At 35.8% G+C, this 22199-nt stretch overlaps 1 long non-coding RNA gene across 2 annotated transcripts in view; it reads left to right on the top strand.

Annotated features, from left to right (window-relative positions):
- The window catches only part of LOC119472223, a 100424-nt gene that overhangs the window by 13111 nt on the left and 65114 nt on the right, over positions 1–22199 (top strand). For both annotated transcript variants that reach the window (XR_005201342.1, XR_005201341.1), the window contains exon 2: positions 3209–3278. This is a non-coding gene — a long non-coding RNA (uncharacterized LOC119472223). The remainder of the gene's footprint in view (positions 1–3208; positions 3279–22199) is intronic.

The raw sequence follows: 22199 nt of genomic DNA, 5'->3' as shown, positions 1-22199 counted from the left end.
TGGGCTAGGATTCCAATTCTACTTCTGTTTATTATCAAACCTATTACTCTTCTGAACTTCACTTCCTTCATCTGTAAAACTGGGTTAGTATATTATTTAGGGCCACTTTGTGCATCAGAAACAATGCCCACCGATTGAAAACTTAGGAAGCTCTCAATTAAGATTAAAATTATCATTACTTATCCAGCATCATTTCTTCCATTGCCTGTTGATTCCTCTAAGCTCCCCCATGCTAGTTCACAGCTCTGAACCAAAAAGCATATATTTTTTCTCTTTATTTATCCTACTACTCTCCATAAATCTGGATACAGAAACTGATTGATATGCTTCAAAAGTACTGTAAGAAACATATCAAGCTAGAAATCTTTTTTGTTTTCAAGAATCCTGATTTTTCTAATTACAGGAAAATTTCTGGAATATTATAGCATTTAAAATCTTCAATAAACTGATAATCAGCACAGAGTAGATTATCTGTGTTACACTAAGGGTAATCTGACTGAACCAGACAACAAATTCTGCTTAAATTAGAAGCTGTAAAGTTGCAGAACAGCCTTTGCTTGTTTCCATACTTTAACTTGAGTATAAGTGTTGCAGATGTATGTCTGTGTTTATGACTCTTTGAGTTATTCACTCATTCAACAAGACTTAAGGTGCCATAAACTTCTAGGTATCATCGACTGATAGTAAATGCTAATTAACAAGCAAGTAAACAGGAAAAATATCAATGGAATACCTGAGTGATAATATAGAAAGAAATAGAATATTTGCTTAGTAATATTTGTTAAGTAAATGACTATTGTCTAATATAAGCTGGTAGTGTATTCACTTAATACTTTTAAAGAAAAAATATCAGAAAAATACTTAGCATTTTACTACCACATTCAGAGAAAAATTACAAGATTAGTTTGAAACTTTTAAAATCTTTAACCATTGAATATAATTAGAGTTTGACATATGTAATCACTGGAATATATATTAGACTGCATACTTCATGTATTGTTTTAAGTAACCTAGGCTAAGATGAGCTTTTCTGACTTTTTAGGTCTTCATACACATTCTGGTCAACAATATTAAATCTTGATACTAAAATACAAAAAATAAATGCTATATTTTTTAAATCACCAAAAGACTGTCTTGGATCTAGGTCAGGTGGTAAATACCCTGACACATGTGAATATACAGTAATACTTCCTTTCTCTGACTGTAGCTAGACTCACTCTTTTTCACTTTTGGGTCACAGTTATATCTTACATAATCCAGCAGAGGGTGCTTCCTTTTTAGGGTTGGATTAGAATTAAACATGATAGGCAAAAAGATAAAATCTTTTTATATTTCACCTCCAGTGATTGATCAAATCCCCTTGCAGTTTTATATATTTTCAGAAGTTTCCTAAGCATAATCATCTTCTAGGAGCATCACGTGTTTTAACCAGCCATTACCTAACAACAGCGTATGTGTACCTTTGAAATGTTTTCTGTCCTATTCTTCTTCTCCACTAGAAGCTATGATCCCTACTTAAAAGTTCCAGGTATATTCAGTATAGGGACATTTTTGTTTAACAGTACTTCTTCCATTCTGGGAATATAAAAGAAGTATTGTTGACATTCACAAAAACTGTAAGTTGTGTGTGTGCATGTGTGTTTGTGAAGAAAATAAACAGCTTCTTTTGATAGAATTCTCCAAAACAGAAGCATAGTTTCTGAGTATTCACAACCTCACTGGCCATGCTAAGAGTAGATGAAAATGTGTAACCTCTTCTCAATGATAAATGGCCAGTTTTCAAGAAATAGTTCATTTCCTTAAGTGTGTGGCTCTGAATTTCCCTACTGCATAAGAGTAGTTCCTGAAATTGTCATCTCAGGAGGATCCTAGTATTTTTTTTTTAATCCTTTTTCAGCAAGTCACCTAGCTCTGGAGTAGCTGCCCTTGCACAGAAGGTTCTGCTAAGGAATGCGAAACACTCAAAATGGCTTTGAATCACACTGCTCAGAAGAGACAACCACAGGCATTACAAAGGAGAAAGCTGGAGTAGACTCAGCTATCAAGCTAGCTTCAAGAGATTTTTCCCTCCCATCATTTTATATATGGTAGTGCAGTCAAATTTAATAAATGGAGATATTTCCCTGAGTATCTTGCAAGCAGACAGATTTTGCTTTTGAATTATCTTCCATCTCAAATTTTTACTGCTAAAAGCTGTACACCCGTATGGAAGACAGGCATTTCTGGAAATACAACATAGTAGGAAATCTGTATCTCTGAGTGCTGAGCTGGCCCAAACTGGAAGCAAAACACAAAGCTAAGAGAATGAGCTGGTTTTGGTGAACAAATGTTTTATAACTGCACACAGGGAAACTGAGTAGAGCTTTAACTTTAAATCCCATTAGAAAACACTGTGATTAACTGCAGGACCTCACGGATTGTTCAAGTAATAGATGAACATGCCACAGTGAAATATTTCCCCTTTTTATTTACAAACAAAAGAGGGTTTTCATGTGGGTAGAAATTAAAACATTACTGAAGTACTGGCTGCCTAAGCTTAAATTCTTTCACATTAGCATAAATCCTTTATTATGTAAAGTCAACATCTTTAATACTTTTGAATGGTTCGCATATATAATCTGTAATATTTTGTGATTTCCCTTAAAATGGGTTGGTTTCTTCAGAAAGAATTATGTACCTACAACATGAGGTAATTAACTAGAGAACAAAAGGTTTTTCTTCTGTTTCAGACAAATTTGCTTCTAAGACACAAGCTACACATGCATTATTTTTAGGACCATCACCCTTGTCCTGGATAGTAATTTTGCTGTCAGAAATGTTTTTACCATTTTCTGCAATACCAAAAAATCCTGACAAAATATTAATAGGACAAGAGAGATAAAATGTGCTATATGTTATGTTGCTTTTATAAATATTTTGGATTTGCCAAGGTGATAGACTTCTGATAAATCATAATATTTCTACAACTAAAAATCATTAACATCTACTTTGATATCTATGTTAGGTAAGAGCTACAAATTACATTGTAGATAAATGCCTTAGAAAATCATATGCAAACAATTCAAAATATATTTAATTAAAATGCATTTTAAAAGTCCTTAACCCCCTCCCCCAAAAAAGTGTAATTTTTAAGAGTATTATCCCCACAATCCTTGGCTCACAGAATTATATTAAAACGAACTTCACTCTCACATTTTTCACTTCACAGTACATCCTATTCCCAAGTGTGAAACCCTTTGTTATACAAGACGTGCCGCAAGAAATGAGAGGAGTAAAAGGTAAGAAACCCAAGGAAAAGTTCCAAAAATTGCAAACTGACAGCATGCAACAAGTCTTTGCCTCGTTAGCATATTTAATTAGCTATTTGATGTTGGCTAACATACTGCGATTTGGGAATTGGTTGCTGTATTATGGCCCCCAAAGATGTCTGTATCCTAATTGCCAACACCTGAAAATGTTGCCTTATATGGCAATAGGGATTTTGCAGATATGATTGAGTTAAGGATTTTGAGATAGGAAGATCATCCTGGATTATCAGGGTGGGTCTGAAGTAATAATAATGGTCCTTATGAGAGATGCCAGAGGAGTCACAGTCAGACAGTAGGAGATGTGAAACCAGAGACAGAGGGATGGAGAAAACTTTGAAGAAGTTATCCTCCCGGCTTTGAAGATACAAGAAAGGAGCCATGATCCAAAGGATGTTGGTAGCCCCTGGAATATGGCAAAGACAAGAAAATGGATTCTTCCCTGGATCCTCTGGAAGGAACTATACTGCATACTTATTTTAGACTTCTGACCTCTAGAGCTGTAAGAGAATGTATTTGTGTTGTATTCAGTTGCTAAAATGTGGAATTTGCTATAGCATCAATAGCAAACTAATACAGTTGCCTATAATTCATCAAACTGAGAAGATCTCATATACAGATTCAGACTTCTTTGTTTTTGCTTCTGTTGAGAACTGGAAAATCTAATGAGGGCTGAGTATCACCACCTCCTCCTGTCAATGACTGGTTAAAGCTGATCCCTTTAGAGGGTATACATTCTCTAGTCTACCAATGCTTTCAGACTATGTATTTTTTTTCTTTGAAACCTCTGGTAGACATTTGAATTTGTGACCCCTGTTATATGGTCTTATATTTTGCATTTTACTTAATATTCATCTCATACTTAGCTTTTTAAGGAATTATATCTAATTATCCAATTTTTACAAATGGCATTCTATTAAACTATTTGTATTAGGCCATTCTTACACTGCTATAAAGAAATACCAGAGACTGGGTAATTTACAAAGAAAAAAGGTTTAGTTGGCTCACACTTCTGAAGGCTGTACAAGATGCGTGGTGCTGGCCTTTTCCTGGCTTCTGGGGAGGCCTCAGGAAACTTACAATCATGGTGGAAGGCAAATTGGGGAGCAGAAAACATCACATGGCCAGAGCAAGAGTGAGAGAGGAAGCAGGAAGGTGCCATACACTTTTCAATAACTAGATCTCATGAGACCTCAGTCACTATCACACAAATAGCACCAAGGGGATGATGCCAAACCATTCAAGAGAAACATAAACTCATCATCAACTACTTCCCTCCAATATTGGAGATTACAATTCAATATCAGATTTGGGCCACAACGCATATCCAAACTATATCACTATTGATCCTGAGAATTTTTATTCTCATTTGCTTGTTTTTCCACCATCCACCTCTCTTTCCTTAAACTTTTTGAAGATTTTCTACTGTTGGTGAGCCATAATTACATTATTTGTAGCATAAGTAGTGTACTGAATGAGTGGAATTCAGGAGTATCTGGATGCAATCAGTGTGTTCTTTTTCACTGCCAGCTATCCCGCCTGCTACTCCTTCATGAAATCTCAGGCACATTGGGCACTCTCGCATACTAACAGTTTCATATTCCAGGTACTAAAAAATCCAATACAGGTTAATATTAAAGTTTCCCATTCCCCCTCAGCGTTGGTGGGCTTTAAGCTGCAGTGAGGAAAAGGAGTGTATGTGAGAGACACAGTTAACTGATCCTCCAGAGGCTCCGAGAAAAGTTATTTCCTTCCTTTCCCAGCTTGTAGAGCTGCATTCATTAGCTCATGGTCCTTTCCTGAACCCCCTTCTAAGCCAGCAGCTTAGTGTAGCTTCAATCCTAACACTGCCTTTCTTTAGCCGTATCTCCTTCCGCTTCCCTCTTATAGGAACACTTGTGATTACGTTATTTGGCCCACCTGGACAATCTTGGCTACTCTCATCTCAAGATCCTTAACTTGATCACATCTGCAAAATCCTTGCCATAAAAAGTAGCATTCATAGATACTAGGAATTAAGACATGGACCACAATTCAGCAAACTCGAGGGCCACATTTCAGCAAAGTACATTCAGCCTATAGAATTAAAGCCGTAACAACAAAAAAGATTTTACACTAATTGGAATTCTAACTACCAAATTTTATGGTCCTCATCCTACTACCATTCTCTGTTGCATTTAAGATGGCTAACCACTTGTTCCTTCTTTAAACAGTTTTCTCCATTGGATTTCAGATGCTGTCGTTCTTTTCTGCCTCTTCTGCTAGATTCCCTTCTCTTTCACCCAACTTTTTGACTCTGCATTCATCCCCACCCCCATTTCTCTACACCCATGTCTCCCACTGTCATAACTCCTAATGAGTCACAAGTCTATATTTCAAGCTCCAGTCTCTTTTTCACTAGTATTTGCAACCACATTTTGGGCATAGTCCTCTGAAACTCATTATTTCCAAAAATGAACCCATTCTCTTGTCAAGCAAACTTGCCAGTCTTCTCATATTTTTTGTTTGTTTTCTTTCATTTTATTCTCACTGGCACTGTCATTGTTTAGGGCCTTAATTTTCTTTTACTCCTGAACTGCTGTAGCTGCCTTTAATTGGTAGCCCTACCCTCAGTCTTTTCTCACTCAAATCCATTTTTTACATCGTGGCTAGATTAATATTTCTTTTTTTGGAGTGCAGTGGTGTGATCTTGACTCATTGCAACCTTCACCTCCCAGGTTCAAGGGATTCTCCTGCCTCAGCCTCCCAAGTAGCTGGGATTATAGGTGCGGACCACCACCCCCACTAATTTTTATATTTTTAGTAGAGACAGGGTTTTGCCAAGTTGGCCAGGCTGGTTTTGAACCCCTAACTTCAAGTGATTCATCCTCCTCAGCCTTCCAAACTGCCAGGATTACAGGCATAAGCCACCTTGCCAGACTTAGATTAACATTTTCAAAACTCAAAAGTAAAGTAGTCATATAATTCTATATGCGTAAAATGACAACAACAACAACAAAATCTTAGAGGCTGGGTGCAGTGGCTCATGTCTGTAATCCCAGCACTTTGGAAGGCCAAGGCGGGTGGATCCACTGAGGTCAGGAGTTTAAGATCAGCCTGACCAATATGGAGAAACCCTGTCTCTACTAAAATTGCAAAATTAGCCAGGTATGGTGGTGCATGCCTATAATCCCAGCTATTGGGGAGACTGAGGCAAAAGAATCACTTGAACCTGGGAGGCAGAGGTTGTGGTGAGCTGAGATCACAACATTGCACTCCATCCTGGGCAACAACAGCAAAATTCCATCTTAAAAAAAAAAAATTAGATAACTACTTCCATCCCCAAGATAAATTTAGAATTCTGACCCCTCACATTGAATGTCATTTTTAATCTGGCCCTGCTCTAACTCTTCATGTTCTTTTATTGTCACTTCTTTTCAACTCCCAGCCACACTAGATGAATCTATTTCCAGGAAACATCTTGCACTTTTAGAATGGCTGGTATTTCCTTTTTTTTCTACCTTTTCCTAAATAGCATTCTGCTAAGATGAAACTCTCCTCATTTTTAAGGCACAACTTCAATGTTCCTTCCTCTGAAATCCCTTTTCTATTTTCCCATAGCACTTTTTACGTATATTCATATCATAATAATAAACACTGCTGTTTTTATACATTTGTATCTACCTAACAGTACGTTGTAAGCTAAGTTTCTTTAGAGCATAGTCTTCCATTCCTCTTAGTATCCCTAATGGCAAGCATGGCTCCTATAATCAACATTAAGATTTTGCATCTATGTAACAAATACCTGAGTTTGACTGTTTAAGCTTTCCATGTCTAAATATCTTTACTTATAAAATGGGGAGGTGCATAACAGTACATACGTGCATTAATTCTAATGAAGCATTTAGATAATGTCTGCCATATAATCAGGAGTATAAAGTGTTAAATAATAAATAAAAGCTGTGTGCAGCTGTGGGTAACTGTTGTCCCTGCATTAATTCTTATGAAACATTTAGAGTAATGCCTGCCATATAATAAGGAGCATAAACTGTTAAATAACAAATAAAAGCTGGGTGTAGCTGTGGGTACCTCTAGTCCCAGCTATTTGGGGAGGCTGAGACAGGAGGATCAGTTGAGGCCAGGAGTTTGAGGCTGCGTGAACTACAATCAACACTGCAAATAGCCACTGCACTTCAGTCTGGGCAATGTAATAAGAACTTGTGACCAAAAAAATAGCAAAAGCAAAAATAAAATGGTTAATCTTTAAAAAGTAAATGTTTGCTGAATGACATGATTATTACATATAAAACAAAATTTAAAACGAATTCATAAGAAGCTTACCTAATAGCATAAAAATGAAATAATTTATGCATGAGAAAGGGTAAAATTATTCTGAAAGCATAAACTCATACAAGATGTTTTTGTCATGAGATCAGGAGAATAGAAATATGAGGGCATTTCTCATCTTGTTCCCCTGATGCTGACTCTTAGCACAGTTACCTCCAAAAAAATAATAAAAAAAAATACACCTCTTCCGTTGAATTAAGTCCATGGGACCACAGAGCAAAATGAGAAATTATCCTTTTAATTAGCTTCAGTGAGGTTCAATTAAATTATTTTCTGAGAATTAATAATAGTGGAAGAATTTTCTAGGTCTCCCTTTTAAAAGAAACATTTAAGTCTCTTTAAAAATCAAAACCATTACCATGAAAATTTCTTGACCAGAATGAAGAATTCTCTAGATATCTGCAATTTAAAAAATAGAATTAAGAAGTCTAACATTGGCATGATGTTTCTAAATTACTAAGATCATCATATAATTTGCCCAGCAGTCATTCTTTGAGCAAGCTCCTTTTAGAGCCAGAATTTAAGCAGGAAATTGAATCTGCAAAAGGAAGATCAATGAAGCATTATGTCTTCAAATACTTATAGATGAATGAATAAGTGTTCAAGGATAAGGAACTGTCAAATATGTGGAGATGAAGGGTAGGATAAGAGGCACTAGAATGAGAATCAAGAATGGGTTCTTGTCTGGATTTATCCTATACTCAATATGTGCCCAAGGCAAGTTATCTAAACCTTTTTAGATCTCAGATTCCTCATTTCTGAGGATGGAATAGGTAATTTATATGATCTCTTTTAGCTCTAACCAACATTGCTTCTACGTACAATAAAGAATATATACATCCACAGTATTTAGGTGATGTTCTGACTAGTTTTTAAAATAACTATAACAGAGATGTTACTTTCAAACTCGTTAATGAATCTCTTTTCTCCTTCCAAGTAAATACTTGGCCTTTTTGGTCTAAAGCATCCATTTGCTTAGTGGGATATTAGGATTTGTATGAAAATAGTTAATCTTTCACTTTTGATGTTTGAAATGAGATTTTTCAGCAAGGCAACATACCAGCAAGCCATGCTATTATCTTAAGAGAGGATTCACTAAATCCTATCAGCTACCATTTATCATAAGGGCTCAGCCTATAGCTTTTGTTACACAGAGTTCTCACATCATGTAAAGAGCATACCTCTCCAGACCGTGACATATGGCTCTAGGGCTTACTGCTTTATGATATAAAGGAGACAGGATGTGGAGGTTTGAGGGAAATTCCAGACCTTTAAGCACCAGGAAATCTGAAGATATGTGATCTGGTCATCTGTTTTTTCTTGGATTCATCAAGAACTGGTTGCCCTTATTGTTGACTCAGTTTACCTCAGCTATCATGTGACTATAAATTCCTAAAATGGGACTGATCCTTTGCCCACGCAGCCTGTCCCATGGTGCTTGGCTACAGGGTCACCTTCACACCTATTTTCTGCCACCTCTGCTGACAATCTCACTGGCCTGCTGTATTCAGCTTTCCCCCAGGGCACACAGATGCTTCTACATCATTTCCATACCACAGAGAAATCAAATGGGGGGGGGCGGGGCGGAGAGAGAGAAAATAGTTATTCAATGATGCCCTGCCACTTCTTCCTATCTGATACTTCCACCTGCAGGGCAGACCCTTGCTGACTCCCAACAGGAAGTGAAGCAAAACACTTTGCTCTCAACTCAACCTTTGCAGCCTTCTTCATTTCATTCTGGAAAAGGGAGGTCAACACAAGTATCTCACCACTTACTTCATTTTTTCTTCTTCCCTCAATCTTTAAAATACAGCTGTCCCTCACTTCTACTTTAAACAACATTTTTTTTTTTTTACTCTTCTCACTAGTGAGGGATTTACCTTAGTAATATCTTCTTTCTTCCTTACTCTATTCGAATGGATTAACTTTAATAGTGGGCAGGCTGTAGAAAGAAAAATTGGCTTGCTAATAAGGAATCATGAAATTATTAAAATATTACATACATTACATAAGCTAGTGGCTATGACTTTAATTCTCCATAAAATTCTGGTATATGTTATAAAATGGATGTTTCTTACATACTTAAAAGAATTTGGGAAATGAAACAAGCACAGTGTATTTTTAATTGTGGCATAATATAATCATAATATCTCCTAACATACTGTAACTTCTTTTTTTTTTTTTAAAGGCAGAGAATGTGGACTGCGTGTTGGCACAGTTCACCTCAGTTTTTAAAATTATCGTATCTAAAATTATTAATAATTTTTTTAATTTGGCCATAATGTATTAGTGGTATATCATAGGTCACTTTTCCTGCATATTCATCATCTCTATGTGTAATACAGAAACACTATTATTAATAGTAAGATCCAACATTTATTCAGCCCTTACTAAGGACCAGACACAAAGTAATACCATCTACACAACTATTATTTCATTAAGTAACTAGCTGGCTCTTGGATGATTGTAGAAAAATTCAAAAACTAACTTGAAAGATCAGAAACGTAAGCAGAAACTATTAAGATAAGAATGGTCCAAGGGCAATAGTGTTTACAACTAAATTGATCACACGCAGTTAGATTTCCTTGTTCCTTCTCCTCTTCCACTGTTTCATTTGAATAATTTTTTTTAAGGTACATTAGTCTGTGATGAATTCAGTCAGTCATTAAGATACCAGCTCAGTATGGTAAGAAATAATAGTCATTATAATTTCAAAAAGAATCAAGTACACTTTTCCCGCTGATGTGGTTTGGCTATGTCCCAACCCAAATCTCATTTTGAATTCTAGTTCTCAATCTCCACGTGTCATGGGAGGGACAGGTGGAGATAATTAAATCATGGGGGCAGTCCCCCATCCTGTTCTTATGATAGTGAGTTCTCATGAAATCTGATGGTTTTATAAGGAGCTTTTCCCCATTTTGCTTGGCATTTCTTCTTGCTGCCTTCATGCGAAGGAAGAGGTGTTTGCTTCCCCTTCTGCCATGACTGAAAGTTTCCTGAGGCCTCCTCAGCAATGCAGAACAGTGAGTCAATTAAATCTCTTTCCTTTATAAATTACCCAGTCTTGGATATGTCCTTATAGCATCACGAGGACAGACTAATACAGTAAATTGGTACAGGGCACTGCAGCACTGCTGTAAAGATACTCAAAAATGTGTAAGCAACTTTGGAACTAGGTTAACAGGGAGGGGCTGGAACAGCTTGGAGGGCTCAGAAGACAGGAAAATGTGAGAAAGTTTGGAACTTCCTAGAGACTTAGAGGACCCAGAAGACAGGAAGATGTGGGAAAGTTCAGAACTTCCTAGAGACTTGCTGAATGGCTTTGACCAAAATGCTGATAGGGATATGCACAATAAAGTCCAGGCTGAGGTGGTCTCAGATGGAGATGAGGAGCTTGTTGGAAACTGGAGGAAAGGTAACTCTTGTTATACAAAGAAAACTGGCAGCATTCTTCCCTGCCCCAGAGATTTGTGGAACTTTGAACTGGAGAGAGATTTTAAGGTATCTGGCAGAAGAAATTTCGGAATGTTCAAGAAGCAGCAGAACATCAAAGTTTGGAAAATTTGTAGCCTGACAATGCAATAGAAAAGAAAATCCCATTTTCTGGAGAGAAATTCAAGCCTGCTGCAGAAATTTGCATCAGTAATTAGGAGCCAAATGTTAATCACGAAGACAATGGAGAAAATGTCTCCAGGGCTAGGTCAAGGGCCCCCCTGCTCTATGTAACCTCAGGACACAGTACCCTGAGTCCCAGCCGCTTCAGCTCTAGCCATGGCTAAAAAGGGTCAGCTTAAAGCTCAGGCCATTTCTTCAGAGGGTGCAAACACCTAACCTTGGTGCTTTCCACTTGGTGTTGAGCCTGTGGTACATAGAAGTCAAGAATTAAGGTTTGGGAACCTCTGCCTAGATTTCAGAGGATGTGTGGAAATGCCAGGATGCCCAGGCAGAAGTCTGCTGCAAGAGTGGAAGCTTCATGGAGAACTTCTGTGAGGACAGTAGGGAAGGGATATGTGGGGGTCAACCCCCACTCAATCCCCACCCACAGTCCTCACTGGGACACTGCCTAGTGGAGCTGTGAAAAGAGGGCCACCATCCTTCAGACCTCAGATGGTAGATCCACAGACAGGTCAACTGCGTGCCTGGAAAAGCTTCAGACACTCAACAACAGCTGTGAAAGCAGCTAGAGCAGGGAGTTGTACCCTGCCGAGCCACAGCGGTGGAGTTGTCCAAGGCTGTGGGGGCCTACCTCTTCCATCAACATGGCCTAGATGTGAGACATGGAGTCAAAGGAGATCATTTTCAAACTTTAAGGTTTAATGACTGGCCTATTCGATTTCAGACTTGTATGGGGCCTGTAGCCCCTTTGTTTTGGACAATTTTTTCCACTTAGAAAGAGTGTATATACTCAGTTCCTGTACCCCCATTGTACCTAGGAAGTAACTAACTTGCTTTTGATTAACAGGCACATAGGTGGAAGGGACTTGCCCTATCTCAGATGAGACTTTGGACTGTGGACTTTTGAGTTAATGCTGGAATGAGCTAAGACTTTGGGGAACTGTTGGAAGGGCATGGTTGTGTTTTGATTGTGACCACATGAGATTTGGGAGGGTCCAGGAGCACAATGATATGGTTTGGCTATGTCCACACCCAAATCTCATCTTAGATTTTAGTTCCCATGGTCCCAACATATTGTGGGAGGGGCCAGGTGGAGATCACTGAAACACGAAACTCACTATCCCCCATCCTGTTCTTGTGATAGTGAGTTAGTTCTCACATGATCTGATGGTTTTACAAGGGGCTTCCCCCTTCACTGGGCACTCATTCTCCTAGCTGCCACCATGTAAAGAAGGATGTGTTTGCTTCCCCAGATTGTAAGTTTTCTGAGGCCTCCACATCCATGCTGAACTGTGAGTTAATTACACCTCTTTCCTTTATAAATTACTCAGCCTCTGGGATGTCTTTATTAGCAGCATGAGAACAGAGTGATACACCTCCTTTATAATATAAACACCTTATGTTTATAATTTGGTAGGGAAACTAAGATTCAGAAAAACAACTGCAACTAGTTACAAAAAGTGAATAATGCTTTAAAAAGAAGGCAACCCTTCCAACCCATCACTGCACATTTTCTTTCTGCTTATTCTTACTGAATCTCCTGAAAGAGAGGAAGGAGTTGCTAATCTGATAGGTCTAAGTACCTGTTGATGTCCTGGAGAGCCAGGGCACGCTCTCTGGTACATGAGAACTCTCTCATTGGCTTATGCTCCTTTTAAGAAAAGATATTGTAATATAATATCTTTCTTTATAAGCAAACTTGATCATTCTTGTCTCAACATATAGATTTAAGTTAGTAGTGGGGAGAAATAGGAGCAATAACTCTGAAATTTCTATAAGATATTGAGGAGAAGCATCTGTCTAAAGTCCTTTCTTCCTTTGAAGAATCCGAGGATATAGACCTAGAAGAGCTCCCAGAAATTGCCAGCTATAAGAGCCTTGGAAGAACACACTAACTCCTTGATAACAGATTTCTATTCACTGAACTGAAATTGTGCACATAAAATTTGTATAACTGGTATGCACTGACAGGGATTCTTGCTATGTAAAATCTGGAAGATTTTCTTTCTTTTCATTTAGTTTTTCTCTGTCTACAATTCCTTCTCAGAGAAATAACTAAGTAACAATAACATTTGGCTTTAAATGTGGGTGTTGAACTGGTATTGTGATATTCTAAGGTGCCCTATTAAGCCTTTGGATCGTTGGGTCACAATGGAGCCTTTAGATTGTATTACCTGGAATTTAATGGTAAGAGGAAGCTACCTTTATTTCAGTTATCCTTTATTGGTCTAGATAAAAATAAATAGAAAAAGATATTATAAAGGGTAATGAAGATAATGTCTCTTCATTTTTCAGTGGGTGAAAGAAAAAAGAATGTGATAGGAGAAAGTAATATACTAAAAGACTAAGAAACAATAAGGTAAACAGGAGTAACTAGAAGGATGGAAAAGTACAGTAGAATTTAATTTGAAAAAACTATTTAAAAATGAATATAAATTAAGATTAAAATATTGGTTGCTACATTAAATGTAAACAAAATCTGTTTTCTGACAGCAGATGCCATCAAATTACATGGTATAAAAAGTTTTACATCTTACAATGCAAGCTTACAGATGGTAGAACTAGCTATGAAATATAAGAAGACAAAAAGAAAATATGTGTAGTGATATTACTAATAACCAAGACAGAAAAAAAAATAATTATGTAAAAATGAGGGCACCAAAATAAAGAAAGAAGGTAAATATTTAAAGCAAGCATTATTAAAAATTCATGAAAAACATTTTTAAAAATATACAAATGAATTAAATTCAGTAAAATAATGAAATATGATAAATAGAAAACATACATTGTAGATGTCCATGAATCACTTCAAAAATCTATTCAATTGGCTACAAAATAAAACCTTAAAGCTTATAATGTATAACATTTATTTTCTCTGACCAAAATTAATATTTACAGCATTTTCTTTGATGAAAATAAATTATATTTAAAAACAAATATTGTAAAAATTACTAGGCCATCTTATTAGAAAATAAGAAACTTTACCCTAAAAATATGCTTAGTTCAAAGAGAATATTAAATGTTTTAATTTAGAAAAAAATAAAACGTTTTCTACCAAATCCTAGTTTTATCACATTGCTAAAACTATTCAAAAACAGATTTTAAAATATCTTATTAAAAGGAAAGATGAAAGATAAATGGGATTATACCTAATCTCAAGAAATTATAAAAGGAACAAAAACTAAAGGGAAGATACTAAAATTAATAATATTTGAAAATTAAATAATAGGATACATTTTCTAAAAGTTGCTTGTTTTAAGGATCAGAAGATCAGATAAACTCTAGTAAGCCTCTTAAAGACAAAAAGGAAAATTTTGAAAATTTTAAGCCAGGAGCGGTGGCTCACACCTATAATCCCAGCACTTTGGGAAGCTGAGGCAGGCAGATCACAAGGTCAGGAGTTCAAGACCAGCCTGGCCAATATGGTGAAACTCTGTTTCTACTAAAAATACAAAAATTAGGCAGGTGTGGTGGCAGGTGCCTGTAGTCCCAGCGACTCAGAAAGCTGAGGAAGGAGAATCGGTTGAGCTTGGGAGTCAGAGGTTGCAATGAGCCAAGATCACACTCACATACCCAATCCAGCTTCAGTGATAGAGCAAGACTCCATCTCAAAAACAAAACTAAAACAAATACCAAAGAAGAAAAAAGTAAATAATTTTCAGATATGTTTATTTCTTTTAATCCGCATGAATCTTTGTCTTGACAATTACATGGTGGGGGTGACTCTAACTGGCTTCCGAAGTTAGGCCACAAAAGGTAAAACAGCTTCTGTCTGGCATTCTCTTTTTTCCTCTGTCTCTCCCTCCCTCCTCTTTTCTCCACATAGCTTTGGAGATCTAATTTGCATTGTAAAAAGTTTGGCTACCCTGGATGTTTAGTTATAGCTTCCTTAATATTATGGGTAAACAGTATGACAAAATGATAAAATTCTGCCCTTTTTTGAGTTTGAGAGATGATAAAATAAATAAAAGAATCTAATATGTCAGAAAGTGACAAGTCCTAGGAGAAAAACAAACAGGAAAGAGCTCAGAGAGTACCAGAGAGGAGTTGGAGTTTCAAATAAGGTGTTAGGGAAGGCTTCTCTATGAAGTGAATTTTAGCCAATACCTGAAGTAGATCAGGGACAAACCATGAGATTACGTGGGTTGAAGTTCTTCAGCTAAGGAGGGAATCACATGGCATATCTGAGGAGCCACAAGTGGGCCACTGCGGCCATGACAGAAAGAATGAAAGGGATAGCAGGAGACAGCGTCAGAGAGTTAATGGAGATCCATTGGATGGCTTTCAGGTGAGGAGCAACATGAGTTGACTTCAATGTTAATAGGAACTGGAAGGTAGAGTATTGAGAGGATCATCTAAAGGGATAACAAAGTCATCATGAATTAAGTCATTGGTAATATTAGAAAAAATGTAAAGAGCCATGAGCTAGAGTTCAAAAAATAAGAAAGGGTGTGTAGTTAACTGCAGAAGGGATATGATTAACATAACCCTCTGAACCTGAGATTTGGAAAATAAATAATCAATTGGGTAAATAAATTAGAAGTATAACTCTATAAATAAAGCGGGAACTTTGGAGGTTGTTCATGAAGTATCACAGAAGAGATCAAAATAATGGTTTTAAAATTTGATTATTTAAAAAGACATCAAGACTACATGGTTCACAGTTCCATCTAACTTGTAAAATGCAGATAATGCCAATGTTTTGAGGCAATTCAAGTAGCAGCAAAATAGAAACAAGTTAATTAAATTTGATAAAGATTATTTAGCAAAAGCAATAGCCAAGCATCAATCTATCTGATAATACAAAGCCATTTATTTTAAAAGAAGGAACAAGAACAGGATGCTTGCTATCTATTATTATTCAACATCTCTTCAGAGATTTTTCAGTCTGGAATAGAGAAGAAAAATTAATCAGTATCATTTTGGAAAATTATCTCTTTTGCTAATATTATTATTGAATATCTAAGAAAACCCAAAAGATTCTATTAAAGACTACTTGAATGTATGAGGAAATGTGGTAAGTGGCTAGATTAAGACAAATATTCAAATATCAGTAACTTTCCTTTATACTAGCAAAAAGAATATAGACATAAAAGGGAAAATATTCCATTTGCAACAGAAACAAAAATTATAATGCATTCAAGAACACATTTAACATGGAGTGTACAGGATCTATAAAAATGAAATGATAAAGTTCTCTGAAAGCCTATAAAATAAGGACAGAATAAATGAGAAGAAGGTATATCATGTTGTGGGAGATGGTAATTTCAAATAACAGCTGCAACAATATATATCCTATCTCACAATGTGACATGTGCACTCCTTTACAGCCCAGGCATGTAAGCAAGAAGCCTTTGAGTGACTCAAGCCCCATTCATCATCTGAGTGCCACTTCATGAGACCCCCAAGCCAAGGCCTTCAAACCAAGTCACTCCCAAATTTCTGAACCACAGAAATCGAAAGAATAATAACTACTCATTGTATTTTAAGCCACAACATTTTAGGATGGCTTATTATGCAACAAAATATAACTACTGCATATGTTTTAGGATTAAAAGATTTACTATTATGCCAAATATATATTGTCCCTCAAATTAGTGACTTAAATGCAATTTGCATAAACATCCAATAGTATTGTGCTTTATGTTGTACTGAGATAATATCAAATTTTCTAGGAATATCAAGTTCAGAATAATCCAAAATATTTAAAAATAAAATTAATCAAAATAGAAATAGATTATTGAAACATCAGGACTGAGAAACAGATTCAAAGGTATAAGGAATTTAATACATGACAAAGGTGATAATTCTATTGAGTGGGGAATTGTGATTAACTTTAAAGTATTGCTGGTGTAGTAGACATCCATTTTGTAGAAAATAATGTTGAGCTCATTCTCATTCTAGATAAGGTAAAACCTTAAATGTAAACATAATTAAAATACAAAAATATGTATACATTTAGATGAATTTTTTAAATTAAGCCAGAAAATATAAAGAATAGACATATTGGCTATATAAAAATTAAAATCATAAAAGGCAAGTGATCATAAAGTAAAAAATGAGAGAATTATTTACAATATGTTAGATTATATCTATAGTATGCCAGAAACACCTCAAAATTTATAAAGTGATTATAAATATTGTTAAATGATATGAATAAGCAATTCAAAGAAAAGCAAATCCAAATGCTCAATGGACAATAAAAAACATTCTATGTACATACAGGAAAATGCAAGTTAATTATTAAATTTTAGGTGTGGTGCTAGGGATTCAACATCAAGCAAAAAAGTAGAAAGTTACTGCTCTTATGAAGCTTATGTTTTAGTTGACGGTAGACACAATGAAAATATATAATCTGATGATAAGCAATACAAAATTTTAAAAATGTAAAATCTGGATAAGGAATAATGATGAGGGAGCTTAGCTATTATAGGTATATTACTCTGGAATTACCTTAGTAAAGTGAATTTGTATCAGAATCCTCAATGAAGTAATAAAGCAGGCCAGCACATAACTGGAAGCTATCAAATTACACTTATTAGATTGGCCAATGTGAAAAAGTAAGTGGGAATATTTAATGCTGGGGCATTCAAGTAAATATGTCCTGTTACACATTACTGGTAAAAATGTGAACTGTTACAATTGATGTGAAAGCCTAGCAATATCTATTAAAATTTCACATCCTTCAATTCAATTGTCTTTTCTCCAGGAAATCTATCCCAGAGAAGTAACAAGATCAGCACATTAAAGACCTATGTACAGAAATGTTTAATAAAATATTAGTCATAGTGTCATATAGTTTATTGTTTATAGTTCACTCCATTCTAAAACAGTAAAGTCTTATATTTAAAATAAATAAAGCCTCGAAAATTCTGAAAGAATGTACATATAAGTTTGGGTGGACCTTTTTTGTTAAAACAGAATACTCAGAATACATTTAGAAAGAGATATTAACTACATAAAAATTGAAATTATATAAGGCCCAGTTTTCATAAAGAAAGAAAGAAAGTGAATAGTTGAATAAACTGTGGTATATCTCTCCCATAGAAAAGCCTGAACCAATTACAAAAAATAAGTTAGGTCCATACTTGTTCATATTGACAGATTTCTTTTATGTATTCATAAATGAAGAAAAGAATCAAAGAGGTGTATATAAATATGATTCTCTTTAAATGACAAAAAGCAAGCCCACAGTCATGCCCTGGGAAGAACCCTTGTTTAGTATTAACATTTTTTCTCATGTTGAACGATCTTAAATTATAATTCCTGGGGAGGTAGAGTGCTATTCACAATACATTTGGGTAGAATATACTGGATATGTTTGACTCATCTGCACCATTTTGTTTATTTGGGATTTGAGGTCCTGTGGAGAAAAGTTCTCTGCAACTCCTGGCGCAGCTGTACCCCCTGGAGGAACTCTGTGCTAATCCGCCACAGCCCTTTTCTCTTGGAGTGGGCCTGCTCACAGGCACTCCTGGTCTTCTCTGTTCCTCTGTTCTACATCTTTCAGAGCAGGCCTTTTGCCTCCCACATAGTTACACAGAATGAAGAACCTGTTCCAGCTGAGCAGCTCCTGCTACTGGGAGGTTAAGTCAGCCTGAATCTGAAATTAAATTTGCAGACCCATTGGCTTTCACATCTTCTAACTTAGCCTTGTGTAAACTATACTATATTGTTGGCCTCCCTTTGCTACTCATATTTCTCAATTTGTTTAGAAAAAGAAATGAAGTGAAAGAAGATTGCTCAAATTCCATCAAAGGGCCATATGCAAATACTTATAGATGATAATATGACCACAGATCAGGGATGAACAGTTCAAAGAAAAGATATGACAGTAAAGAAATTGAGAGAGGAGTAAGATAAAAATTTTACAATGCTATACTTTTAAAAATAAAAATCAAGAATAGAAGAGAATGTATGATGTGTTCCCATTTCGTGAAATGGTAATGATTATGTATATATGAAAGAAATTCTTGAAAATTATCATCACTAAAACATTAATGGTGGCATCTAAGTGTGGTAGGATTTCAAGCAATCTTTATTTTCTCCCATATACTTCTGAATACTGTTTGATTTTTTTTAACAATATACATATATTTTGAATGTCTGTGGAATGAGGCAAAAGCCTTCCCTGTAAGACTCAGGCACAAACAAGTAGAGGAAGACAACTAGTACCAGTTGTGGATATAGATGTATGTGTGTGCGTGTGTGTGTGTCCCCTTCTCAGCCTTAAATTCACACAGAAGTGTGTATATGTATTTTTCAACTTTTAATTATATACAATTTAACATTTCAGTGTGAATTTAAGGCTGAGAAGGGAATTATGTTACTCAAACATGATTTATTCTTCATTGTATCATTTAAATTCATTGAATAACAACTTCTGTTAAGCTAGGTCAGAAAAGGGGTTAGATAAACCTTAGGTAGAAATGTGGAGAGAGGGTGAATGGTGTTTGTGATATACATTATAGCTTTAGAATTAACACTTTGTGTTTTGTGCAGACACATTTCAAATATATTGGAGCAACAATAAAGACGCAGATTCCACTGGCAAGGGGACAAGTATTTCACTGCCAATAATGGTGGGTTTCGGGGAGACGGGGGCAGCCTCATAAAAGTCAAAGCAGGACAGCAGGACTCCCTTGCTGATATGGCTTGGCTGTGTCCCCACACAAATCTCATCTTATAGTTCTCATAATTCTTACTTGTGGGACTCAGTGGGAGATAATTGAATCATGGGGGCAGTTTTCCTCATACTGTTCTCGTAGTAGTGAATACTTCTCACGAGTTTTAATGGGTTTTTAAAGGTATTTCCCCTTTTTCTTGGCTCTCATTCTCTTGTCTGCTGCCATGATTGTGAGGCCTCCTTAGCCACATGGAACTGAGTCCGTTAAACCTCTTTTTCTTTGTCTTGGGTATGTCCTTATCAGCAGCATGAAATTACCAGTCTTGGGTATGTCTTTATCAACAGCATGAAAACAGACTAATACACTTATGTAGTTTTGGAATCCTGCATCAAGGGACACAACCCAGTTTAATGGGTTAAATGAAAACACTAGCCCAAGGCAGGGAGAAGGGACTCTTCTGTTCTCTTTCTACAAACCTATTTCCTCTTACTTGATGCCTATTGACATTTCAAGGGTAGAAAATTTGCCGATCTGATCTAAGAGTCCAGGATATTTATCAACCCTGAGTTTACAAGGGCTGCTAGCCTCCAAAAGTCGACTCAACCCAGAACTCTTACTTCCCTTTTCCTACTGAGTTGACCCTGGGTGGGGCCGTTCTCTGTGAGGCAGGCTCAGCCAGGTAGCTCCTTCTTTACCTCCTCTAAGCAATCAACTGGATAGGTAAGTTAGACAAGATTCCACACTGCAGATGCCATCCTGACTCTCCTTTCTCAACTAGATAGGCAACTATAGAGTGGAGATCCTATTTTTAATTTGTGGCAATGAAAAGAAGAACAGATAGTCTTGCTTAGGTCTACAGCCTAGACTACACAGGACTGTGCTACACTAATAATGAATAATAATTCTCATTTTTCTATTGCATGTGGTTTCCTCAGGCAGTCTGTGAAGTAGTAGTATTGGAAAGACAAAATTTGACCATTCCTGGGTCCCAAGTTATAGTACTTTCAAAATATCTTCAAAATATTCCTCTTAAAACCTAACAGTACAGAAAAACTATTGATGTGAGAGGATAAATGTAATCTCTCTCTCACTGAATTTTAAACATCAGCTTCAAAATATCAAAATAATAAAACATTAAAATCAGAATAGATGCCTCCTTACTCAATAAGAGTTTGTGTATTAAAAAACCTAGAGACTTTGGATGAACAAGATATAAATGGATCAAATGCATGCCAATTTAATCAATGTCTTATGAGACGGATAGAAACATGGTGCCCTGGAAAAAGATGTAAAGTTCTCACTATTCTCTTTAAAAATTTCAAACATTTATGTTTCATTTTTCACATTAAAATTTAAGCATATTGTTGAAAATGGAAATGCATGCAAAAGGGCTTACATTGAAACATCTTAGAAATCAATTTATGAGTTTATGGTTGAAGAATAAGGGTTATTTCTCCCAGAGGAAAAAAGATTTGGGAACCTCAGGATAAAGATGTGCAGGGCTAGATACAATTTAAAATAATTTACTTAATGTAACTCCCAAAGATCAGTGGGTAGCAATGTAACCAAACAGTATTTTCTTAATATAACATAACTTTCTATTCATCAGAGATCCTAAAAAGTAGAATGAGCTATTGCTAAGTTAGTATTTCTCTGCATCTCTCTTGCATAGTGGCTCTCAGGGAAATAAAGGTATGCATATATAACAGGCACACACACCCATATGTGCATGTGTATATATTTATATACACACATACACAAGTTTACTATTTTTTTCTGATAAAAGGATGTGTAGAACCTAATTTATAATACTAGAATAAAATAAATAAAACTCTTTTTTGTAAATTTCATATAGCCAATTGATTTTCCAGGATGTCTTTACATTTTTGCCAGATGTATCTATAGCCAACACATGGTTGCAATTATTGAATGGGTACAGTTCCAACTTCAATGTTAGTTGATAATTTCATTTATATTAATAAGACAAAAGTGAAACAATAAACACATATTCATTAAGATTTGTTCATTGATTCAGAACTTTACTCATTTATCAATGATGTTAATGACTATCTCACTAAATCATATAATAGTTTTTGAATACTATAATAATATTTTCTCAATTTTTGGTGCCAGTCAATGTAACAGCTAAATATGGCATTTCATAAATTTAGATTGCATTAAGTAACATTTTCTCCATCACTTTCTTAAGTCCAGGCAATCCACAAAACAATTAACCAATCCCTGATACGTTGTGTTTACCAATTTCCAAGGTTTGAATACTCCTATCATGGCCAATTTCAAGTTATAATATCATTAAAAATAGGAA

The sequence above is a fragment of the Cebus imitator genome, unplaced genomic scaffold, assembly GCF_001604975.1.
Source record: "Cebus imitator isolate Cc_AM_T3 unplaced genomic scaffold, Cebus_imitator-1.0 Scaffold90, whole genome shotgun sequence".
NCBI classification, from domain to species: domain Eukaryota; kingdom Metazoa; phylum Chordata; class Mammalia; order Primates; family Cebidae; genus Cebus; species Cebus imitator.
The sequence above is the reverse complement of the archived record's forward strand: the minus strand, read 5'-3'. Positions and strand labels throughout refer to the sequence as shown.